At 42.4% G+C, this 10390-nt stretch overlaps 1 long non-coding RNA gene across 5 annotated transcripts; it reads left to right on the plus strand.

Moving 5' to 3' along the window:
- Nucleotides 1-76: 76 nt before the first annotated feature.
- Nucleotides 77-5303, plus strand: LOC113990767. Of its 5 annotated transcripts, none has more exons than XR_003541724.2 (4): nt 77-160; nt 1810-1846; nt 4449-4553; nt 4979-5303. It is a non-coding gene; the product is annotated as an uncharacterized LOC113990767 (long non-coding RNA). The 5 variants fall into 5 exon arrangements; XR_005566994.1 differs by having other exon boundaries at nt 124-160; nt 1152-1846; XR_005566995.1 differs by lacking the exon at nt 77-160 and adding an exon at nt 217-429 and having other exon boundaries at nt 1152-1846.
- The last annotated feature ends 5087 nt before the right edge of the window (nt 5304-10390 follow it).

A 10390-nucleotide genomic window follows, 5' to 3' on the forward strand; every position in this document is an offset into this window, starting at 1 on the left:
GGGAGCCGCTGGCGCCCCCTCACGGCCGGGCCCCGACAGCGCCGCCGCCCCGACCCCCGCCGCCAGCGCCGGTCCGCCCGCAGAGCCCGCCGGGCGGGCCCGCCGCCAGGGGGCGCCACATCCGGGGCGGCGGCGGTGCCGCCATGGCGGCCGCCTTCAAGTAAGTGCTGGGCCTGGCGGCTGCGGTCCCGCTTCTCCCGCTCCGGGCGTTCCGCTCGATCGCAGCAGCGCCGCCCGGGCCCCGCGGGGCCGCCCGGGCTCCCCGCGCCACCGCGCGCGCGGGGGGAGCGGGCTCGGCGCGGCCCCCGGGATGGGGTCGGTGCTGAGGAGGCTGCGGAGCCCCGACGTGTGCGGGGGGGTACTGAGCGAGCACGGGTTGTCCACCCGGGAAAAGGCTCGGCAAAGCGCGGAGCTCGGTGTGGCCTGAAGGTACCTGGTGTTACAGAATCGCAGAATATCGCGAGTTGGATCCACAGGGATCACAGAGTCCAAGTCCTGGCCCTGCGCAGGACACCCAAGAGTCACACCACGTGCCTGAAAGCGTTGTCCAAACCTTCTTGGACTCTGTCAGGCTTGGTGCTGTGACAATTTCCGTGGGGAGCCTTTTCCAGCACCCAGCCGCCAAAGGGTGAAGAACCTTTTCCTGATATCCACCTTAAACCTCCCCTGACACAGCTGATAGCATTACAAGGAGGTTAAAAAAGGGAATTCACTGGCTTCTCATTTGTAACTTCTCGTTTTAGAATAGTAAAATGAACTGGGTCAGAGGGGGTCTTCACAGGTTGTCTCATTCCAACCCCACTGCCGTGGGCAGGGGCACCTTCCACTAGACCAGGTTGCTCAGAGCCCCATCCAACCTTGCCTTGAACACTTCCCGGGGTGAAACATCCACAGCTTCTCTGGGCAACCTCTTCTAGTATTCTTGCTTCTATGTTTATGTCTTAAGTGCATGAAGCAGTGTTTAGCAAAGTGCTTTTACATGAATTGGAAAAGAATAGGCCTTGCGTCGGGCTTCAGAAAACCAGTACAGGACCAACATATGTGGAGCCAGCAGCAGCTAAATCATGCTTGCCATTATGTTTGATATCTCTGTATGTTAGTTTGCATTTGGAAAACCTGCTATTCCCATTTATCTTTGTTTTTTCCTCCAGAAGCACTATTTTAACAAAACTGTGAATGCTTTGTTTACGTATTAACAAGTTTTATAAAAAAAAGGTGGGTTTTTTTTTTTAAGTTAATGATCCCTACTTGAAATACTAATACACGAACACTGTTAGTAGTATGTAATTAATAATAAGCGTTAATTATTTCTCACCTGAAGCACTGCACGAAGCATATTTTGTAATTTTATATTATCTCAAAGATTCTAAGAAAAACTGTAGCATTTAAAATTGTTTTATACCATTTTGTCCATCTGAATGCGATCCTTGAACTAACAGATATTTCAGACACAGTTATACCATCATGCTTTCTGCATTTTTTGTAAACCATTCTACACCTTTCTGTCAGTAAACACTTCTTTTGATTTATAACTAATATTATTGAGGTGAAAGCTAGTAGTTTTTGTTAGGTACATGTGCAGGCAGGTTCCTTGTAAGGAGGCGGAATTTTGGAACTGAATATAGGAAAACATCTTAGATCAGTTCAGAGTTTCCTCATCTTTCTGTAACCATATTGCTAAGCAGCTTTGCCAGGCATCTTGATTCTCAAATTATTTGTTGTTGTGGGTTAGTGCTTGCTTATCTTTTTTTTGCTATCTCTTGCCTACTCAAGAGCTTGCATGTGAACTTCTCCTTCGATTTGTTTTAGAACTGTGGAACCATTGGAATATTACAGAAGGTTTTTGGTGAGTAAAGCATGAGATGCCTGTATAAATTGCTTATAATGAATTTTTTCTTTCTTGTGGTTCTTCAGATCTAACACGATGCAGTATTGTTTCAATTTCTAACTTAAGGGTCACGTGTTGTACAGCCTCTGCCTGATGGTATTTGAACGTTACGTGGTTTTGGGGGTTGTTTTGCTTTAGTTTACTGTAACATTAATTTTAAGAGCTCCACTAGGTGGGGATGGAGGAGGGGAATTGCCTATGAAACCTGAACAATACAGACAGATGGAAATTCTCATTTTAAGTTACCAATGAGTATTCATTCTTGGATGATATTCCGAATCTAGCCTGTAGTACTTATCTTTGAGACAATCAATCTATTGTTATATTTTCTAAATAAATTATAATAAAATTTAAAAATCAGGGATTTTTTTGCAGGTCTACAACCACAAACTACATATCAGTTGATGAAAAACCAGGTAGAGTTGTGACCAAGTTTTCCCTAGCATTTTTGAGGCTGCGTATTTCTGCTAAAAAGAAGAGAATATTGTTTTATATCAACTCCAATAGCATAAATATTACTGTATTATTTAATAAAACATGTTTTCTAATTTGAGCTTTGTAATTTTTGGTTAGAAAGAGAACTGTCGACCTGATGGAAGGGAGTTAGGTGAATTCTGGGCAACCACTGTCAACATAAGCAAGTGCTTATTTGGAATAATAATAATGGGAGAGGTGTTATTAATATCAGGTTATAACAGTGACCTTAATGACTTCCTAATTGGTTTTCTTGGTCCTTGCTTTGAAACAAGGAAGAGAAAGGATTTTTATTTACTCTTTCAGCAAGCATGAAAGAGAATGCATAGTACAGTAATATACTTTAACATTGTTTTCAGTCCTGATCCTAGGCTGATGTGCACAGTGTAATTATTCGGGTCTGCTCCTGTCCGGGTATATGCAGCACAGTTTAGGTGGCTGTGGAATCTTGTCTCTGTCTAAGGTGAGCAGTATCTGTTACAGATGCTGAAGGCAGCATCAAGGCATATGCTGACCAGCACAAAATTGATGCCCAAGCATCGTGGGAGGGACAGTGAGTCCTGGCTTCTGCTGTGTTCTGAGCTTGGTGGGCAACTGCCTCGAGCAGAGGCAGAATGAGCCAGCAATGTGCCCTTGCTGCAAAGAAGCCAATGTTATCCTGGGCTGCATTAGGCATGGCATTGCCAGCAGGTCAAGGGAGGTGATCCTGCTCTCTGCTCAGCACTGGTGAGGCCACACCTGGAGTATTGTGTCCAATGCCAGGCAGTGTATAGAAATTCCTGAAGGGAGGGTGTGGGAAAGACAAAGCCAGGTTCTATTCATTAATAACCAGTGACAGAACATGAGTCAGTGGGCACAAGCTGAAACACAGAAGGTTCCCTCTGAACATGATGAAACACTTTTTTACTGTGAGAGTGATGGAGCACTGGCACAGGTTGGCCAGAGAAGTTGTGAAGTTTCCTTCCTTGGAGATAATCAAAAGCCATCTGAGTACAGTTCTGGGCAACCAGCTCTAGGGTGGTCCTCCTTGAGTAGGGGCGTTGAGCCAGAAGAGCTTCAGCTGTCCCAGCCTCAGCCATTCTGTGTGATTAACTGTTTAATGTAGAGATTCCATCCCACTCTGGACTTGAGACATTGCTTAGGCTCTGTTTAGTATAAAATGATGGAAAGTTAACACTTTGTGAAGGTAGGTGTTAATTAATGCTCTTTGAATGAAAAATAGATTTTATTGAACGGTACTTTTCCTCTGCAGGTTCAATTGATACATTGACCTCTTCATGTGTCCCTGCATCACACAAAGAGCTGATGTGTCACAGTGCATGGGGTTAGACTTTAAAAAGCAGCATTTTTGAACAGAGTAGCTAAGGACTTTTGTTTTTGTTACTATTGCTATTAAATGGCAATCCGAGGTGTTAAAATTCAGCTTTAAGTTCTAGTTTTTCTTGTTGAGCAAAGTTGGCCTATAGTTTAGATCCTATAGATTTCCCATTGATTTTGCTCTATTTTAACTTAAATGGTTCAAAAATAACAGTATTTAATCTCTCAAAGATATGCATCGTGATGTATAACAGTTTATACTGGATGTCAAACACCCCATAAATCCATTTTTTTAACTATTCCCAGACTGGGTGATATTAGAGTTCTCTGACAAGAAACTGAGAACTACTTTGGTGAACTTACTATTGGAAATGAGTTTTGCATTAAGGTGTCTGGTAGAGATTAGTGCAGCCTACATCCTGTGCCAGTTTTTGTGTAACTACAAAATAAGTGACTGCATCCTTCAAATGGCAGTTTAGTGGCATTTTCCTGCAATACGTGAATGTCACATATCTAGGAAACTTCAGGCATAAAGCTGCATTTTCAATAGACATAAACACTTGATTATGTGGAATCTCCCGTATTTTTTTACTTTTTAATTTTTTTTAAAATTGGTGCACTTTGGTAAGAAAACAGGTAAGCCTGGGCACTAAATCCATCTACAAGTATTTTGTAAGACTACAGTAAAAATTAATGTTATGTGTATTTTGCAATAATGGTAATGGAGCAATACGTACAAACATGTCTGCATGCATTTTCCTTTCACAAGCACATTACTCGTTGTTGATCCAACTGCTGAAGAAGATGATTTAGCAACTGGAACAGTAACCATTGTCTGATGAAGTAGGCAGACTCTGTTCTGTCCATAAGCCAGGTACTTCCAAATTTATTACAAAGAAACGTATGGAGATGATAACGTTTAGGTCAAGAAAAGACTGTGTACCTCCTTTGTTTTGTAAGATTTGGGTGCTTTATAGTAACAGAGCATCTGCTCAAATACTCATTAAATTACTTTCTCTTGAAATTAGTTTTTAAGATGGTGGCATGACTGAAATTCAAAAAGAAGTCACAGCTTGACCTCATACAGCAGAGGACAGATTTTGAGCATGTTTCCTGTTACAGCTCTAGTTTGTTTCCATTATCTTTGCCTGAGGCTGGAGCTGGGAAAGCTGCATGCTCCCCAGGTGAAAGGTGTTAGTCATAAAAATTATTGTATTAATACTCTTATTCGGAAATCACATTTAGAGATACATAACTGAAGTATAAGTAGAAAATCAAATTGTTTCCTTTAATTTTTAGGTGGAATTCCTTTTACAGAAGCCAAGCTTCAGGACTATATCACCAGAGCAATTACAAGACACAAAGAAGTAAAGAAGCTGATTGACAAAGTAATAAAAAGTACAGTGCCCAAGTGAACAAAATGAGAGATCTTTTCAAAAATGGATTTGTAAAAATTGTATTTGTTACAGTGTTCACAAACCTTTTATACTAAATAAACAATTACCAATACTACCTTTACAAAGGAAGTCCGGAGAAGCAATGCATTAATTTCAGGGGCAGGTGGATAAAGCCCCTAGGAATGTATTGTAACAAGCTCTAATATTCAGTAAAGCTTAGAAACATAGACATTTGTGTTATTTCCTCAGTTTAAACCATCCCTATCAGCTGTTCATGAAAGCAAATACCTTTACTTGAATGTCAAGGAACAGAAGGCACATGAGCCACATCCACTTCAAGGTAGCATCAGTTATTTCACTGATAGTGAATATTTCATATTTCATTATAATAGAATTCAAGGAAGAAAAACATTACACAACAACAAAGTAACAACAAAGAAATATACAACAAAACCACTCAGGCTTTTCACCATTAACGTACAATGTACCTAACACAAAATTTCTTACCTGTTCCTGAAAAAAACACCTACTTTAAGTGCTATTATTTGTTAGAATCCATCACTACAGAATATGTAAATTTTCAAGTGTCTAGGTGTTTTTATGAAAATGTCTAACACTCATGCTTTCTATTTAAGTCTAGTGGATAACTGCATGATTTCAGATACTCAATTCACTGACTGCTTAACATTAGGTAACAATCCAAATCAATATTAGCATCAGTCAACAGAATACTACGTGGAAGCAGGATTTATATGCACCCAACTGTCTACCATCAGTTGTGACTGAAATCCCACCATTAGCTTTATATAGCAATTCCTATGATGCACTGGCCAGTGACTAAGTGTTTAGAAGCATTCACAGGCTATGAAGGAACACATCCCTGGAAAAAGGAATGTCAGAGCTCAGAAGTGACATACAAAATAATTTTTTTAAAGAAAATGTGAAACGCTTTTCAATGTGAAATGTGATGGTATTCTCCTCATCAGCCAGGATACTGATGAGGAGCAAAAGAATCTGAAAATACATTATCCGAATCATAACTTACCATTGTAGTTGAAACCACGAGACCAAATGGCAAAAGAAGTACTCAGGAGTTTGGTGCAGCAGGCAAAGAATCATATTTTATGGTCACACTTGGGATACTGAAAAAAAAATCAAGAAGAAAAAGTATCACTAAGAAACTAAATGGGTATTTTATTTAAATGCAACATTTTTGGCAGCCAGTTGTACTTAAAACTCATTTGCATAGTATCCTTTCCTCCAAAAGTAGAAACAAGAGTTGCATTCACTGCTAGTGCACAGGTTCTCATTCTAATGACTACTACTACTCTTCATAATCATTTTACATCAGTTATATTAAATAGTAAAGTAATAAGCATATAAGTGATCTTACATAGCCAAGTACTCTTCTCTATTGCAGCAGCCTGCCGAGACATCCCAAATATCACATCCTCAGACGCACAGAAGGCTAAAACATTTAATGACAATCAGTCAGAGCGTTTAGCACACTCCATCAGTTCTTCTGTTTTGCTTTCGAGCAGGTGTTATTCCCAGCCAACACCTCCACTAGCGGTGTCTTCCAGCACTGTTCTGCGATGTTAGTTTAACACTGACTCACAGCAAGCGTCTGCCGGGGCGGAGAGTGACCGGCGGAGCCGCCGAGGGCAGCGGCCGGCCAGGAAGGGCCGGGCCGGCACAAGCCGAGGGCGCAGGACGGGGCCCCGTCCCGCCCCCTCCCACCGCCCCCTCCCCGGCGCGGTCGGGGGAGTCCCATGCCCGGGGGACCCCCGCGCCCCGCCGAGCGCCGATACCTGTCGGCCTGTCCCGCGGAGCCCCCGGCACATGGCCCCACTGCCCGCCCCACCATCCACCCCGCCGCTTCCCAGACGCTCTGGAAGGGGCGGGAGCGGCGCCATGGAGAGCGGGCGGGCAGGGCGGTGGACGGGGAGAGATTGGCGGCGTTGTTTGGTAAGGTGGGAGTCTGGAGGGTTCAGTGGTAAAAAAAGAGCCAGGAGGGTTCTTCAAGGCAAAGATTTAATGCCTTTGTGAACGTCAGGATAGGTCTCCATGTGTCTCAAGGGTGCTGTAAAGATATTTGAAGGTTTTTGGTGTGTGACTCCCGGCCAGCAGCACGTTGGGAAAATTGGTTTCTCTTGAGAGCAGAGAGGACTCAGAGTATCCTGAACTGGAAGGAACCCACTGGGATCATCAAGTCAAGTTCCTGGCCCTGCACAGGACAACCCCAAAAATCACACCATGTGTCTGAGAACGTTGTCCAGACACTTATTGAACTCTGTCAGGCTTGGTGTCTTGACCATTTCCCTGGGAAGCCTGTTCCGGTGCCTGACCACCCTCTAGGTGAAGAACCTTACCATAAAATCCAACCTAAACCTCCTAAGACACAGCTTCATGCCATTTCTTTCGGTCCTGCCGCTAGTCACCTGAGAGAAGTCCCTTCATTTCCCCTTACGAGGAACTTGTAGACTGCAATGAGGTCTCCTCTAAGTCTCCTCCAGGCTGAATAGACCAAGTGACCTCAGCTGCTCCTCATACGGCTTCCTCTCAAGGCCCTTTACCATCTTCTTGTCCCTCCTTTAGATGCTCTCTAAAAGCTTAATGTCTTTCTTAATGCTGTAGCACCCAAGACTGCATGCAGGACTCTAAGTGAGACTGCACCAGTGCAGAGCAGAGCGGGACAATCTCGCTCAACAGGCTGTTAGCTGGGCTTTGTTTCGAAAGTGTTAATTATAATTTTTAATTTCTGTTTAAATCTGTAACTTTCTGTATTTTAATGGGATTAAAGAGTTGAACATGGCAACATACAGGCCATAAATTAAATATCATTTCATCTCAGCTTCATCTGATGCTCAGAACAACATTGTGGAGCACTGGCTGGCCACAAGAGTGGCGATCTGCAGAAAGTTCTTGTGTGTCTAAACTCTGTCATGGTTCACTTGGATTAGACAGGCTACCTCTCTCTGCCCAGCAACATCCTCACTCCCTTTAAGGGACCTACCTGTCTTTATAATCATAGAATCATAGAATCATAGAATCATAGAATCGATTGGGTTGGAAAAGACCTCCGAGATCATCGAGTCCAACCCTTGGTCCAAATCCAGTCCATTTACTAGATCATGGCACTCAGTGCCACGTCCAATCTGCGTTTAAAAATCTCCAGGGATGGTGAATCCACCACCTCTCTGGGCAGCCCATTCCAATGCCTGATATAGTCTTGTGATTATTTAAAATCATATTTGGAATGGAATTACAAACAATGCAATACAGTAGATTGCATTTGAATTGCTGTTGTTTTTTGGATTCTTTGTATGCTCTTTTTCTACTTTTCCAGAAAAGTTGTGCTTACTTACCTGATTTCTTTTAGATTTTATTCTGTTAGTTATTCTGCTAGTTATATTCTTTTAGTTCTATTCTGTTGTACTTGTTCTACACACAAGTGAGAATAGGACTTAGGAGAGCTTTGGAATTCCAAGGTCAGTTTGTGCACCTTCTGACAACATGTGTGTACATTCACTCCCATCTCTTCCTCTCACCCTCTGCTAACATACTGACTCACTCTCAAGGCAATCCTGAACTCATGTCTCACAGAAAGCCATGATTCTACAGGTATCCCAGCGTGGGCAGGTGAGAGACTGTGACTGAGGACGTTGAACAGAACAAACCTGTGTTGCAGGGTGTGTGCATGTTGCACAGGTACATATGGATATACATGTGTGTGATTCTCAGTGACCGTTCACGCAGACTTCTCTGCAAACAGCATGGGAGGCAGGCGTCAAGGAGGCTGTAAGTCTATGCCAAATACTGGTGTGACCAAAGTGTCTTCAAATCACCTGTTGAAGGGATCAGAAGATCCAAGTATTGTGGAGCTTGGGGGTCGACTGAGAGACCCATCTGCATGTGCTGTCTGTTGTGTGTAAAGCAGCCAGAGGTGAGAGGATCCAAGGGCCAGCTGCTGAATGGATTGAATGTCTAAGTATGGGTGTGTGTTCAAGAATGTCTAAATGTCACAGTTTGTAATGAAACACACGACAACCTACAGGGTTTGAGGAGGAATGTATGTCTGAGTTTATTCAAAATGGCTCCCCCATTTCTAGGGGAGAGAGGGAAGGTTCTGGAATTAGGGGCGAAGACTTTCCAAATAAGGCAAGAGAAGGCGGGTACAAGCCATAAAAGGGAGAGCATGGGAGGAGCTTCACCCAAATACGGAGAAAGGGGGAAGGACATGACCAAATATGGGGATTCTGCACTGCGGCAGAATCCAATCAATAGGAAAATAGTAGATAAACTTGAGGGAAAAAGCATTATAAAATTGAATAAAAACATGGGGGTGCAACAGATTTAAACATGCATTAACACTAGCTAGCAGCTCTTTCAGCCAAAACAGTCTCTGTTCAAGTAATATTGTATTGAGTCCATTCACAGCATATTTTCTTCTTCATGAGCCTCGGTTAAGCTGTCTTGCAGTCTTTGTTTCCATTCGAGGAACCCTTTCTTCTTCATCTTGGATACTTCCAACATCTAAACATCTGCAGCAGCAGAACAGATGTGAACCCCAAATACTCATTTCCCAAGTGCCAGCAATGGTGGAAACCAAGCATCCAGGGCCAGCTGCCAGATACAAACACTTAGAATATTTTGAGCAATTGTTTTTGTATTCTGAACCCATTATGCTTACAATAAATAAGAACAAAGCTGTTCCTATCAATTTAACTTTGCTGATTTCAATAGCTTCATACATATGAATGATTTATTGTAGCTTTTATACATCTTGTAACACATTGCTCCCAAGTAAATTCAAGTGCTTAATATTCACCATGACAAATCTGTTAAATGAATTCAATAACAACAAACCGTTGCATTAGGAATCATCTAAGAAGCAACAAAACAAACACTGCTCTCTCTATATAGTCTGAAAATCAGCCTAAGTAAGGTCTGAGTATTTTAATACCAATTAAACAGAGAAATTACATTGTACCATTAATTTTTTAAATGCTCCTTCTATCTAAATTTATCTTATAGAATGAACAACAAATAGCTGAACTTCTACTTCCATTCACTGTAGGGTGGAGACAAGCCGTGCACATCCAAACGTGATGGCCTGCTTTAGTTCACAGCTTTGAAAAGTGACATTAAAAGATGGTGTGAGAGACAGAATAAATGGAGGCAGTTTTATTCATCAAAGTTTTACCTCAGACTACACCGCATTCTAGGAAGAGTATATCTTGTAAAATGTTTTGATGATTATGCTAATAACATTTTCTTAATGATATGTTCTCTTGGACTAGTACTTCGTAAC

Source organism: Pipra filicauda, unplaced genomic scaffold (genome assembly GCF_003945595.2).
Source record: "Pipra filicauda isolate LSUMZ 115617 unplaced genomic scaffold, ASM394559v2 scaffold842_size68298_pilon, whole genome shotgun sequence".
NCBI classification, from domain to species: Eukaryota; Metazoa; Chordata; class Aves; order Passeriformes; family Pipridae; genus Pipra; species Pipra filicauda.